General features: G+C 30.1%; 4 non-coding genes across 4 annotated transcripts; all 4 read right to left on the bottom strand.

The window, feature by feature from the left end:
• Positions 1 to 963: 963 nt before the first annotated feature.
• Positions 964 to 1,035, bottom strand: TRNAQ-CUG (transfer RNA glutamine (anticodon CUG)). Its single transcript has one exon. It is a non-coding gene; the product is annotated as a tRNA-Gln (tRNA).
• Positions 1,036 to 2,850: 1,815 nt separating this feature from the next.
• TRNAQ-CUG (transfer RNA glutamine (anticodon CUG)) lies at positions 2,851 to 2,922 on the bottom strand. The gene has a single exon. It is a non-coding gene; the product is annotated as a tRNA-Gln (tRNA).
• A 4,655-nt stretch (positions 2,923 to 7,577) lies between these two features.
• TRNAQ-CUG (transfer RNA glutamine (anticodon CUG)) lies at positions 7,578 to 7,649 on the bottom strand. The gene has a single exon. It is a non-coding gene; the product is annotated as a tRNA-Gln (tRNA).
• Positions 7,650 to 9,468: 1,819 nt separating this feature from the next.
• On the bottom strand, positions 9,469 to 9,540 carry TRNAQ-CUG (transfer RNA glutamine (anticodon CUG)). Its single transcript has one exon. It is a non-coding gene; the product is annotated as a tRNA-Gln (tRNA).
• Between the last annotated feature and the right edge of the window lie 3,074 nt (positions 9,541 to 12,614).

Raw genomic sequence — 12,614 nt, 5'->3', positions numbered from 1 at the left:
TGTCAATCAAGGACTTAAACTTTGAACTAAAATGCACCTGGTCCCACCGAGATTTGAACTCAATTTACTGGATTCAGAGTACAGAGTGCTAACCATAACACCTTGGAATCTCCCTTCTAATAACACATATAAAACTTTCTCTCAGAGTGTAAGATCTTTATTTCTACATGATACAGAAATATTCATTCAGAGAGATATGTACTACATTGTATTTACAAATAAAACCATTAGGACCTACCAATTTGTATATACAGATTATTAGTTTCAGAGTCCAGAATTGTTAACAGTACACCATGAAAGCTCATTCATATGGTGGCATGTAAAAAATGTTCTCACAGTGTAAGATTCTTAGAGGTTACATTTTATTGGAATTATATTACCGATAAACCTGTCTCTCAGTGTGTATGATTCTTAATTTATGCAATTTATAGATATTTTCTTTCTCAGAGATATAAATTGCATAATACTTACAAAAAAACAATAGGACCTACCAAGATGTAAATACAAATCATGGATTCAGAGTCCAAAATGGTTACAAATACACCAGGAAACCTCATGCATGAGGAAGCATTTAAACAGTTTTTATTAGAATGTACTCTCAGAGAAATATAGACTGAACGGTACTTACAAAAAACCAATAGGACCTACAAAGATTTAAATACAGATCACTGGATTCAAAGATCAGAGTGGTTACCAATACACCAAGAAACTTCATTCATGAGGGAGAGCTAAACATTTTTTTCTAAAATGTTAGATTCTTAAAAGACACATTTTATTGCAATTATTGTACATATATTTACATCAACGCTTATTTGGGTTATATAGTAAAATTCATATAATTACATACATTTCTATAACTACCTTTTTTTAGCTTTTAGTATATATTTACAAAAATCAGTAATTTAAACAAATTATTATATGTATGAAAAAGAAGACTTTCTGTCAATCAAGAACTTAATCATCAGGTCCCAACGAAATTTGAACTCGGATCGCTGGATTCAGAGTCCAGAGTGCTAACCATTACACCATGGAACCTCTCTTCTAACACAACATATACAACTTTCTCTTAGCGTGTGAGATCTTATTTTCTACAAGTTACAGGAATAATAATCAGAGAGATAAGTATTACATTGTATTTAAAAAAAAAAGCCATTAGGACCTACCAAATTTTTATACAGGTCATAGGTTTCAGAGTCCAGAATTGTTAACAGTACACAATGAAACCTTATTCATATGGTAGCATGTACATTTTTTTTTCAGAGTATAAGACTATTAGTGGATACATTTTATTGGAATTAAATGACAGATAAACCTGTCTCTCAGTGTGGAAGATTCTTAATTTATGCAATTTGTAGATATTTTCTTTCTCAGAGATATTAACTGTATTGTACTTACAACAAAACCAATAGAACCTACCAAGATGTAAATATAGATCATGGATTCAGAGTCCAAAATGTTTACCAATACACCATGAAACCTCATCCATTAGGGAGCATCTAAATATTTTTATAAGAATGTACTCTCAGAGAGATATGAACTGAATGGTACTTACAAAAAACCAATAGGACCTACCAAGATTTAAATACAGATCACTGTATTCAAGATCAGAGTGGAGTGGTTACCAATACACCAAGAAACCACATTCATTAGGGAACATCTAAACATTTTTTTCTAAAATGTTAGATTCTTAGAAGACACATTTTATTGAAGTTATTGTACATATATTAACATCAATGCTTATTTGGATTACACAGTAACATTTATATAATTACAAACATTTCTATAACTACCTTTTTTAGAATTTAGTACATTTTTACAATAATCAGTGATTTAAAAAAATGTATTATATGTATAAAAAAGAAAAGTTTTTGTCAATCAAGGACTTAAACTGAAGGTACTAAAATGCACCTGGTCCCACTGAGATTTGAACTCAATTTACTGGATGCAGAGTACAGAATGCTAACCATAACACCATGGAATCTCCCTTCTAATAACACATATAAAACTTTCTCTCAGCGTGTAAGATCTTTATTTCTACAAGATATAGAAATATTCATTCAGAGAGATATGTACTACATTGTATTTACAAATAAAACCATTAGGACCTACCAATTTGTATATACAGATTATTAGTTTCAGAGTCCAGAATTGTTAACAGTACACCATGAAAGCTCATTCATATGGTGGCATGTAAAAATGTTCTCACAGTGTAAGATTCTTAGAGTTTACATTTTATTGGAATTATATTACCGATAAACCTGTCTCTCAGTGTGTATGATTCTTAATTTATGCAATTTATAGATATTTTCTTTCTCAGAGATATGAACTGCATAATACTTACAAAAAAACAATAGGACCTACCAAGATGTAAATACAAATCATGGATTCAGAGTCCAAAATGGTTACAAATACACCAGGAAACCTCATTCATGAGGAAGCATTTAAACAGTTTTTATTCGAATGTACTCTCAGAGAAATATAAACTGAACGGTACTTACAAAAAACCAATAGGACCTACCAAGATTTAAATCCAGATCACTGGATTCAAAGATCAGAGTGGTTACCAATACACCAAGAAACTTCATTCATGAGGGACAGCTAAAAAAAAATTTCTAAAATGTTATATTCTTAGAAGACACATTTTATTGCAATTATTGTACATATATTTACATCAACGCTTATTTGGGTTATATAGTAAAATTCATATAATTACATACATTTCTATAACTACCTTTTTTTAGCTTTTAGTACATATTTACAAAAATCAGTGATTTAAAAAAATTATTATATGTATGAAAAAGTAGACTTTCTGTCAATCAAGAACTTAAACTGAAGGTACTAAAACACATCAGGTCCCACCGAGATTTGAACTCGGATCGCTGGATTCAGAGTCCAGAGTGCTAAACATTACACCATGGAACCTCTCTTCTAACGCAACATATACAACTTTCTATTAGAGTGTGAGATCTTATTTTCTACAAGTTACAGGAATAATAATCAGAGAGATAAGTATTATATTGTATTTACAAAAAAAGGCCATTAGGACCTACCAAATTTTTATACAGATTATAGGTTTCAGAGTCCAGAATTGTTAACAGTACACAATGACACCTCATTCATATGGTAGCATGTACATTTTTTGTCAGAGTATAAGATTCTTAGTGGATACATTTTATTGGAATTAAATGACAGATAAACCTGTCTCTCAGTGTGTAAGATTCTTAATTTTTGCAATTTATAGATATTTTCTTTCTCAGAGATATTAACAGTATTGTACTTACAACAAAACCAATAGAACCTACCAAGATGTAAATATAGATCATGGATTCAGAGTCCAAAATGTTTACCAATATACCATGAAACCTCATCCATTAGGGAGCATCTAAATATTTTTATAAGAATGTACTCTCAGAGAGATATGAACTGAATGGTACTTACAAAAAACCAATAGGACCTACCAAGATTTAAATACAGATCACTGTATTCAAAGATCAGAGTGGAGTGGTTACCAATACACCAAGAAACCACATTCATTAGGGAGCATCTAAACATTTTTTTCTAAAATGTTAGATTCTTAGAAGACACATTTTAATGAAGTTATTGTACATATATTAACATCAATGCTTATTTGGATTACACAGTAAAATTCATATAATTACAAACATTTCTATAACTACCTTTTTTTTAGATTTTAGTACATTTTTACAATAATCAGTGATTTTAAAAAAAATGTTTTATATGTATAAAAAATAAATGTTTTTGTCAATCAAGGAATTAAACTTTGTACTAAAATGCACCTGGTCCCACTGAGATTTGAACTCAATTTACTGAATTCAGAGTACAGAGTGCTAACCATAACACCATGGAATCTCCCTTCTAATAACACATATAAAACTTTCTCTCAGAGTGTAAGATCTTTATTTCTACAAGATACAGAAATATTCATTCAGAGAGATATGTACTACATTGTATTTACAAATAAAACCATTAGGACCTACCAATTTGTATATACAGATTATTAGTTTCAGAGTACAGAATTGTTAATAGTACACCATGAAAGCTCATTCATATGGTGGCATGTAAAAAATGTTCTCACAGTGTAAGATTCTTAGAGGTTACATTTTATTGGAATTATATTACCGATAAACCTGTCTCTCAGTGTGTATGATTCTTAATTTATGCAATTTATAGATATTTTCTTTCTCAGAGATATGAACTGCATAATACTTACAAAAAAACAATAGGACCTACCAAGATGTAAATACAAATCATGGATTCAGAGTCCAAAATGGTTACAAATACACCAGGAAACCTCATTCATGAGGAAGCATTTAAACAGTTTTTATTAGAATGTACTCTCAGAGAAATATAAACTGAACGGTACTTACAAAAAACCAATAGGACCTACCAAGATTTAAATACAGATCACTGGATTCAAAGATCAGAGTGGTTACCAATACACCAAGAAACTTCATTCATGAGGGAGAGCTAAACATTTTTTTCTAAAATGTTAGATTCTTAGAAGACACATTTTATTGCAATTATTGTACATATATTTACATCAACGCTTATTTGGGTTATATAGTAAAATTCATATAATTACATACATTTCTATAACTACCTTTTTTTTAGCTTTAAGTACATATTTACAAAAATCAGTGATTAAAAAAATTATTATATGTATGAAAAAGAAGACTTTCTGTCAATCAAGATCTTAAACTGAAGGAACTAAAACACATCAGGTCCCACCAAGATTTGAACTCGGGTCACTGGATTCAGAGTCTGGAGTGCTAACCATTACACCATGGAACCTCTCTTCTAACACAACATATACAACTTTCTCTTAGAGTGTGAGATCTTATTTTCTACAGGTTACAGGAATAATAATCAGAGAGATAAGTATTACATTGTATTTACAAAAAAAAGCCATTAGGACCTACCAAATTTTTATACAGATTATAGGTTTCAGAGTCCAGAATTGTTAACAGTACACAATGACACCTCATTCATATGGTAGCATGTACATTTTTTGTCAGAGTATAAGATTCTTAGTGGATACATTTTATTGGAATTAAATGACAGATAAACCTGTCTCTCAGTGTGTAAAATTCTTAATTTATGCAATTTATAGATATTTTCTTTCTCAGAGATATTAACAGTATTGTACTTACAACAAAACCAATAGAACCTACCAAGATGTAAATATAGATCATGGATTCAGAGTCCAAAATGTTTACCAATATACCATGAAACCTCATCCATTAGGGAGCATCTAAATATTTTTATAAGAATGTACTCTCAGAGAGATATGAACTGAATGGTACTTACAAAAAACCAATAGGACCTACCAAGATTTAAATACAGATCACTGTATTCAAAGATCAGAGTGGAGTGGTTACCAATACACCAAGAAACCACATTCATTAGGGAACATCTAAACATTTTTTTCTAAAATGTTAGATTCTTAGAAGACACATTTTATTGAAGTTATTGTACATATATTAACATCAATGCTTATTTGGATTACACAGTAAAATTCATATAATTACAAACATTTCTATAACTACCTTTTTTTTAGATTTTAGTACATTTTTACAATAATCAGTGATTTAAAAAAATGTATTATATGTATAAAAAAGAAAAGTTTTTGTCAATCAAGGAATTAAACTTTGTACTAAAATGCGCCTGGTCCCACCGAGATTTGAACTCAATTTACTGGATTCAGAGTACAGAGTGCTAACCATAAAACCATGGAATCTCCCTTCTAATAACACATATAAAACTTTCTCTCAGAGAGTAAGATCTTTATTTCTACAAGATACAGAAATATTCATTCAGAGAGATATGTACTACATTGTATTTGCAAATAAAACCATTAGGACCTACCAATTTGTATATACAGATTATTAGTTTCAGAGTCCAGAATTGTTAACAGTACACCATGAAAGCTCATTCATATGGTGGCATGTAAAAAATGTTCTCACAGTGTAAGATTCTTAGAGGTTACATTTTATTGGAATTATATTACCGATAAACCTGTCTCTCAGTGTGCATGATTCTTAATTTATGCAATTTATAGATATTTTCTTTCTCAGAGATATGAACTGCATAATACTTACAAAAAAACAATAGGACCTACCAAGATGTAAATACAAATCATGGATTCAGAGTCCAAAATGGTTACAAATACACCAGGAAACCTCATTCATGAGGAAGCATTTAAACAGTTTTTATTAGAATGTACTCTCAGAGAAATATAAACTGAACGGTACTTACAAAAAACCAATAGGACCTACCAAGATTTAAATACAGATCACTGGATTCAAAGATCAGAGTGGAGTGGTTACCAATACACCAAGAAACCACATTCATTAGGGAGCATCTAAACATTTTTTTCTAAAATGTTAGATTCTTAGAAGACACATTTTATTGAAGTTATTGTACATATATTAACATCAATGCTTATTTGGATTACACAGTAAAATTCATATAATTACAAACATTTCTATAACTACCTTTTTTAGATTTTAGTAAATTTTTACAATAATCAGTGATTTAAAAAAATGTATTATATGTATGAAAAAGAAAAGTTTTTGTCAATCAAGGACTTAAACTGAAGGTACTAAAATGCACCTGGTCCCACCGAGATTTGAACTCAATTTACTAGATTCAGAGTATAGAGTGCTAACCATAACACCATGGAATCTCCCTTCTAATAACACATATAAAACTTTCTCTCAGAGTGTAAGATCTTTATTTCTACATGATACAGAAATATTCATTCAGAGAGATATGTACTACATTGTATTTACAAATAAAACCATTAGGACCTACCAATTTGTATATACAGATTATTAGTTTCAGAGTCCAGAATTGTTAATAGTACACCATGAAAGCTCATTCATATGGTGGCATGTAAAAAATGTTCTCACAGTGTAAGATTCTTAGAGGTTACATTTTATTGGAATTATATTACCGATAAACCTGTCTCTCAGTGTGTATGATTCTTAATTTATGCAATTTATAGATATTTTCTTTCTCAGAGATATGAACTGCATAATACTTACAAAAAAACAATAGGACCTACCAAGATGTAAATACAAATCATGGATTCAGAGTCCAAAATGGTTACAAATACACCAGGAAACCTCATTCATGAGGAAGCATTTAAACAGTTTTTATTAGAATGTACTCTCAGAGAAATAATAGACTGAACGGTACTTACAAAAAACCAATAGGACCTACCAAGATTTAAATACAGATCACTGGATTCAAAGATCAGAGTGGTTACCAATACACCAAGAAACTTCATTCATGAGGGAGAGCTAAACATTTTTTTCTAAAATGTTAGATTCTTAAAAGACACATTTTATTGCAATTATTGTGCATATATTTACATCAACGCTTATTTGGGTTATATAGTAAAATTCATATAATTACATACATTTCTATAACTACCTTTTTTTAGCTTTTAGTACATATTTACAAAAATCAGTGATTTAAAAAAATTATTATATGTATGAAAAAGTAGACTTTCTGTCAATCAAGAACTTAAACTGAAGGTACTAAAACACATCAGGTCCCACCGAGATTTTAACTCGGATCACTGGATTCAGAGTCCAGAGTGCTAACCATTACACCATGGAACCTCTCTTCTAACACAACATATACAACTTTCTCTTAGAGTGTGAGATCTTATTTTCTACAAGTTACAGGAATAATAATCAGAGAGATAAGTATTACATTGTATTTACAAAAAAAAGCCATTAGGACCTACCAAATTTTTATACAGATTATAGGTTTCAGAGTCCAGAATAGTTAACAGTACACAATGAAACCTTATTCATATGGTAGCATGTACATTTTTTTGTCAGAGTATAAGATTCTTAGTGGATACATTTTATTGGAATTAAATGACAGATAAACCTGTCTCTCAGTGTGTAAGATTCTTAATTTATGCAATTTATAGATATTTTCTTTCTCAGAGATATTAACTGTATTGTACTTACAACAAAACCAATAGAACCTACCAAGATGTAAATATAGATCATGGATTCAGAGTCCAAAATGTTTACCAATACACCATGAAACCTCATCCATTAGGGAGCATCTAAATATTTTTATAAGAATGTACTCTCAGAGAGATATGAACTGAATGGTACTTACAAAAAACCAATAGGACCTACCAAGATTTAAATACAGATCACTGTATTCAAAGATCAGAGTGGAGTGGTTACCAATACACCAAGAAACCACATTCATTAGGGAACATCTAAACATTTTTTCTAAAATGTTAGATTCTTAGAAGACACATTTTATTGAAGTTATTGTACATATATTAACATCGTGGCTTATTTGGATTACACAGTAACATTTATATAATTACAAACATTTCTATAACTACCTTTTTTTAGATTTTAGTACATTTTTACAATAATCAGTGATTTAAAAAAAAATGTATCATATGTATAAAAAAGAAAAGTTTTTGTCAATCAAGGACATAAACTGAAGGTACTAAAATGCACCTGGTCCCACTGAGATTTGAACTCAATTTACTGGATTCAGAGTACAGAGTGCTAACCATAACACCATGGAATCTCCCTTCTAATAACACATATAAAGCTTTCTCTCAGAGTGTAAGATCTTTATTTCTACAAGATACAGAAATATTCATTCAGAGAGATATGTACTACATTGTATTTACAAATAAAACCATTAGGACCTACCAATTTGTATATACAGATTATTAGTTTCAGAGTCCAGAATTGTTAACAGTACACCATGAAAGCTCAATCATATGGTGGCATGTAAAAAATGTTCTCACAGTGTAAGATTCTTAGAGGTTACATTTTATTGGAATTATATTACCGATAAACCTGTCTCTCAGTGTGTATGATTCTTAATTTATGCAATTTATAGATATTTTCTTTCTCAGAGATATGAACTGCATAATACTTACAAAAAAACAATAGGACCTACCAAGATGTAAATACAAATCATGGATTCAGAGTCCAAAATGGTTACAAATGCACCAGGAAACCTCATTCATGAGGAAGCATTTAAACAGTTTTTATTAGAATGTACTCTCAGAGAAATATAAACTGAACGGTACTTACAAAAAACCAATAGGACCTACCAAGATTTAAATCTAGATCACTGGATTCAAAGATCAGAGTGGTTACCAATACACCAAGAAACTTCATTCATGAGGGAGAGCTAAACATTTTTTTCTAAAATGTTAGATTCTTAGAAGACACATTTTATTGCAATTATTGTACATATATTTACATCAACGCTTATTTGGGTTATATAGTAAAATTCATATAATTACATACATTTCTATAACTACCTTTTTTTAGCTTTTAGTACATATTTACAAAAATCAGTGATTTAAAAAAATTATTATATGTATGAAAAAGTAGACTTTCTGTCAATCAAGAACTTAAACTGAAGGTACTAAAACACATCAGGTCCCACCGAGATTTGAACTCGGATCGCTGGATTCAGAGTCCAGAGTGCTAACCATTACACCATGGAACCTCTCTTCTAACACACCATATACAACTTTCTCTTAGAGTGTGAGATCTTATTTTCTACAAGTTACAGGAATAATAATCAGAGAGATAAGTATTACATTGTATTTACAAAAAAAAGGCCATTAGGACCTACCAAATTTTTATACAGATTATAGGTTTCAGAGTCCATAATTGTTACAGTACACAATGAAACCTTATTCATATGGTAGCATGTACATTTTTTTGTCAGAGTATAAGATTCTTAGTGGATACATTTTATTGGAATTAAATGACAGATAAACCTGTCTATCAGTGTGTAAGATTCTTAATTTATGCAATTTATAGATATTTTCTTTCTCAGAGATATTAACTGTATTGTACTTACAACAAAACCAATAGAACCTACCAAGATGTAAATATAGATCATGGATTCAGAGTCCAAAATGTTTACCAATACACCATGAAACCTCATCCATTAGGGAGCATCTAAATATTTTTATAAGAATGTACTCTCAGAGAGATATGAACTGAATGGTACTTACAAAAAACCAATAGGACCTACCAAGATTTAAATACAGATCACTGTATTCAAAGATCAGAGTGGAGTGGTTACCAATACACCAAGAAACCACATTCATTAGGGAACATCTAAACATTTTTTTCTAAAATGTTAGATTCTTAGAAGACACATTTTATTGAAGTTATTGTACATATATTAACATCAATGCTTATTTGGATTACACAGTAACATTTAAAAAATTACAAACATTCCTATAACTACCTTTTTTAGATTTTAGTACATTTTTACAATAATCAGTGATTTAAAAAAATGTATTATATGTATAAAAAAGAAAAGTTTTTGTCAATCAAGGACTTAAACTGAAGGTAATAAAATGCACCTGGTCCCACTGAGATTTGAACTCAATTTACTGGATTCAGAGTACAGAGTGCTAACCATAACACCATGGAATCTCCCTTCTAATAACACATATAAAACTTTCTCTCAGAGTGTAAGATCTTTATTTCTACAAGATACAGAAATATTCATTCAGAGAGATATGTACTACATTGTATTTACAAATAAAACCATTAGGACCTATCAATTTGTATATACAGATTATTGGTTTCAGAGTCCAGAATTGTTAACAGTACACCATGAAAGCTCATTCATATGGTGGCATGTAAAAAATGTTCTCACAGTGTAAGATTCTTAGAGGTTACATTTTATTGGAATTATATTACAGATAAACCTGTCTCTCAGTGTGTATGATTCTTAAATTATGCAATTTATAGATATTTTCTTTCTCAGAGATATGATCTGCATAATACTTACAAAAAAACAATAGGACCTACCAAGACGTAAATACAAATCATGGATTCAGAGTCCAAAATGGTTACAAATACACCAGGAAACCTCATTCATGAGGAAGCATTTAAACAGTTTTTATTAGAATGTACTCTCAGAGAAATATAAACTGAACGGTACTTACAAAAAACCAATAGGACCTACCAAGATTTAAATCCAGATCACTGGATTCAAAGATCAGAGTGGTTACCAATACACCAAGAAACTTCATTCATGAGGGACAGCTAAACATTTTTTTCTAAAATGTTAGATTCTTAGAAGACACATTTTATTGCAATTATTGTACATATATTTACATCAACGCTTATTTGGGTTATATAGTAAAATTCATATAATTACATACATTTCTATAACTACCTTTTTTTAGCTTTTAGTACATATTTACAAAAATCAGTGATTTAAAAAAATTATTATATGTATGAAAAAGTAGACTTTCTGTCAATCAAGAACTTAAACTGAAGGTACTAAAACACATCAGGTCCCACCGAGATTTGAACTCGGATAGTTGGATTCAGAGTCCAGAGTGCTAACCATTACACCATGGAACGTCTCTTCTAACACAACATATACAACTTTCTCTTAGAGTGTGAGATCTTATTTTCTACAAGTTACAGGAATAATAATCAGAGAGATAAGTATTACATTGTATTTACAAAAAAAAAGCCATTAGGACGTACCAAATTTTTATACAGATTATAGGTTTCAGAGTCCAGAATTGTTAACAGTACACAATGAAACCTTATTCATATGGTAGCATGTACATTTTTTTTTCAGAGTATAAGATTATTAGTGGATACATTTTATTGGAATTAAATGACAGATAAACCTGTCTCTCAGTGTGTAAGATTCTTAATGTATGCAATTTATAGATATTTTCTTTCTCAGAGATATTAACTGTATTGTACTTACAACAAAACCAATAGAACCTACCAAGATGTAAATATAGATCATGGATTCAGAGTCCAAAATGTTTACCAATACACCATGAAACCTCATCCATTAGGGAGCATCTAAATATTTTTATAAGAATGTACTCTCAGAGAGATATGAACTGAATGGTACTTACAAAAAACCAATAGGACCTACCAAGATTTAAATACAGATCACTGTATTCAAAGATCAGAGTGGAGTGGTTACCAATACACCAAGAAACCACATTCATTAGGGAACATCTAAACATTTTTTTCTAAAATGTTAGATTCTTAGAAGACACATTTTATTGAAGTTATTGTACATATATTAACATCAATGCTTATTTGGATTACACAGTAACATTTATATAATTACAAACATTCCTATAACTACCTTTTTTAGATTTTATTACATTTTTACAATAATCAGTGATTTAAAAAAATGTATTATATGTATAAAAAAGAAAAGTTTTTGTCAATCAAGGACTTAAACTGAAGGTACTAAAATGCACCTGGTCCCACTGAGATTTGAACTCAATTTACTGGATTCAGAGTACAGAGTGCTAACCATAACACCATGGAATCTCCCTTCTAATAACACATATAAAACTTTCTCTCAGAGTGTAAGATCTTTATTTCTACAAGATACAGAAATATTCATTCAGAGAGATATATACTACATTGTATTTACAAATAAAACCATTAGGACCTACCAATTTGTATATACAGATTATTAGTTTCAGAGTCCAGAATTGTTAACAGTACACCATGAAAGCTCATTCATATGGTGGCATGTAAAAAATGTTCTCACAGTGTAAGATT

The sequence above is a fragment of the Pseudophryne corroboree genome, chromosome 11 (genome assembly GCF_028390025.1).
Source record: "Pseudophryne corroboree isolate aPseCor3 chromosome 11, aPseCor3.hap2, whole genome shotgun sequence".
NCBI classification, from domain to species: domain Eukaryota; kingdom Metazoa; phylum Chordata; class Amphibia; order Anura; family Myobatrachidae; genus Pseudophryne; species Pseudophryne corroboree.
The sequence above is the reverse complement of the archived record's forward strand: the minus strand, read 5'-3'. Positions and strand labels throughout refer to the sequence as shown.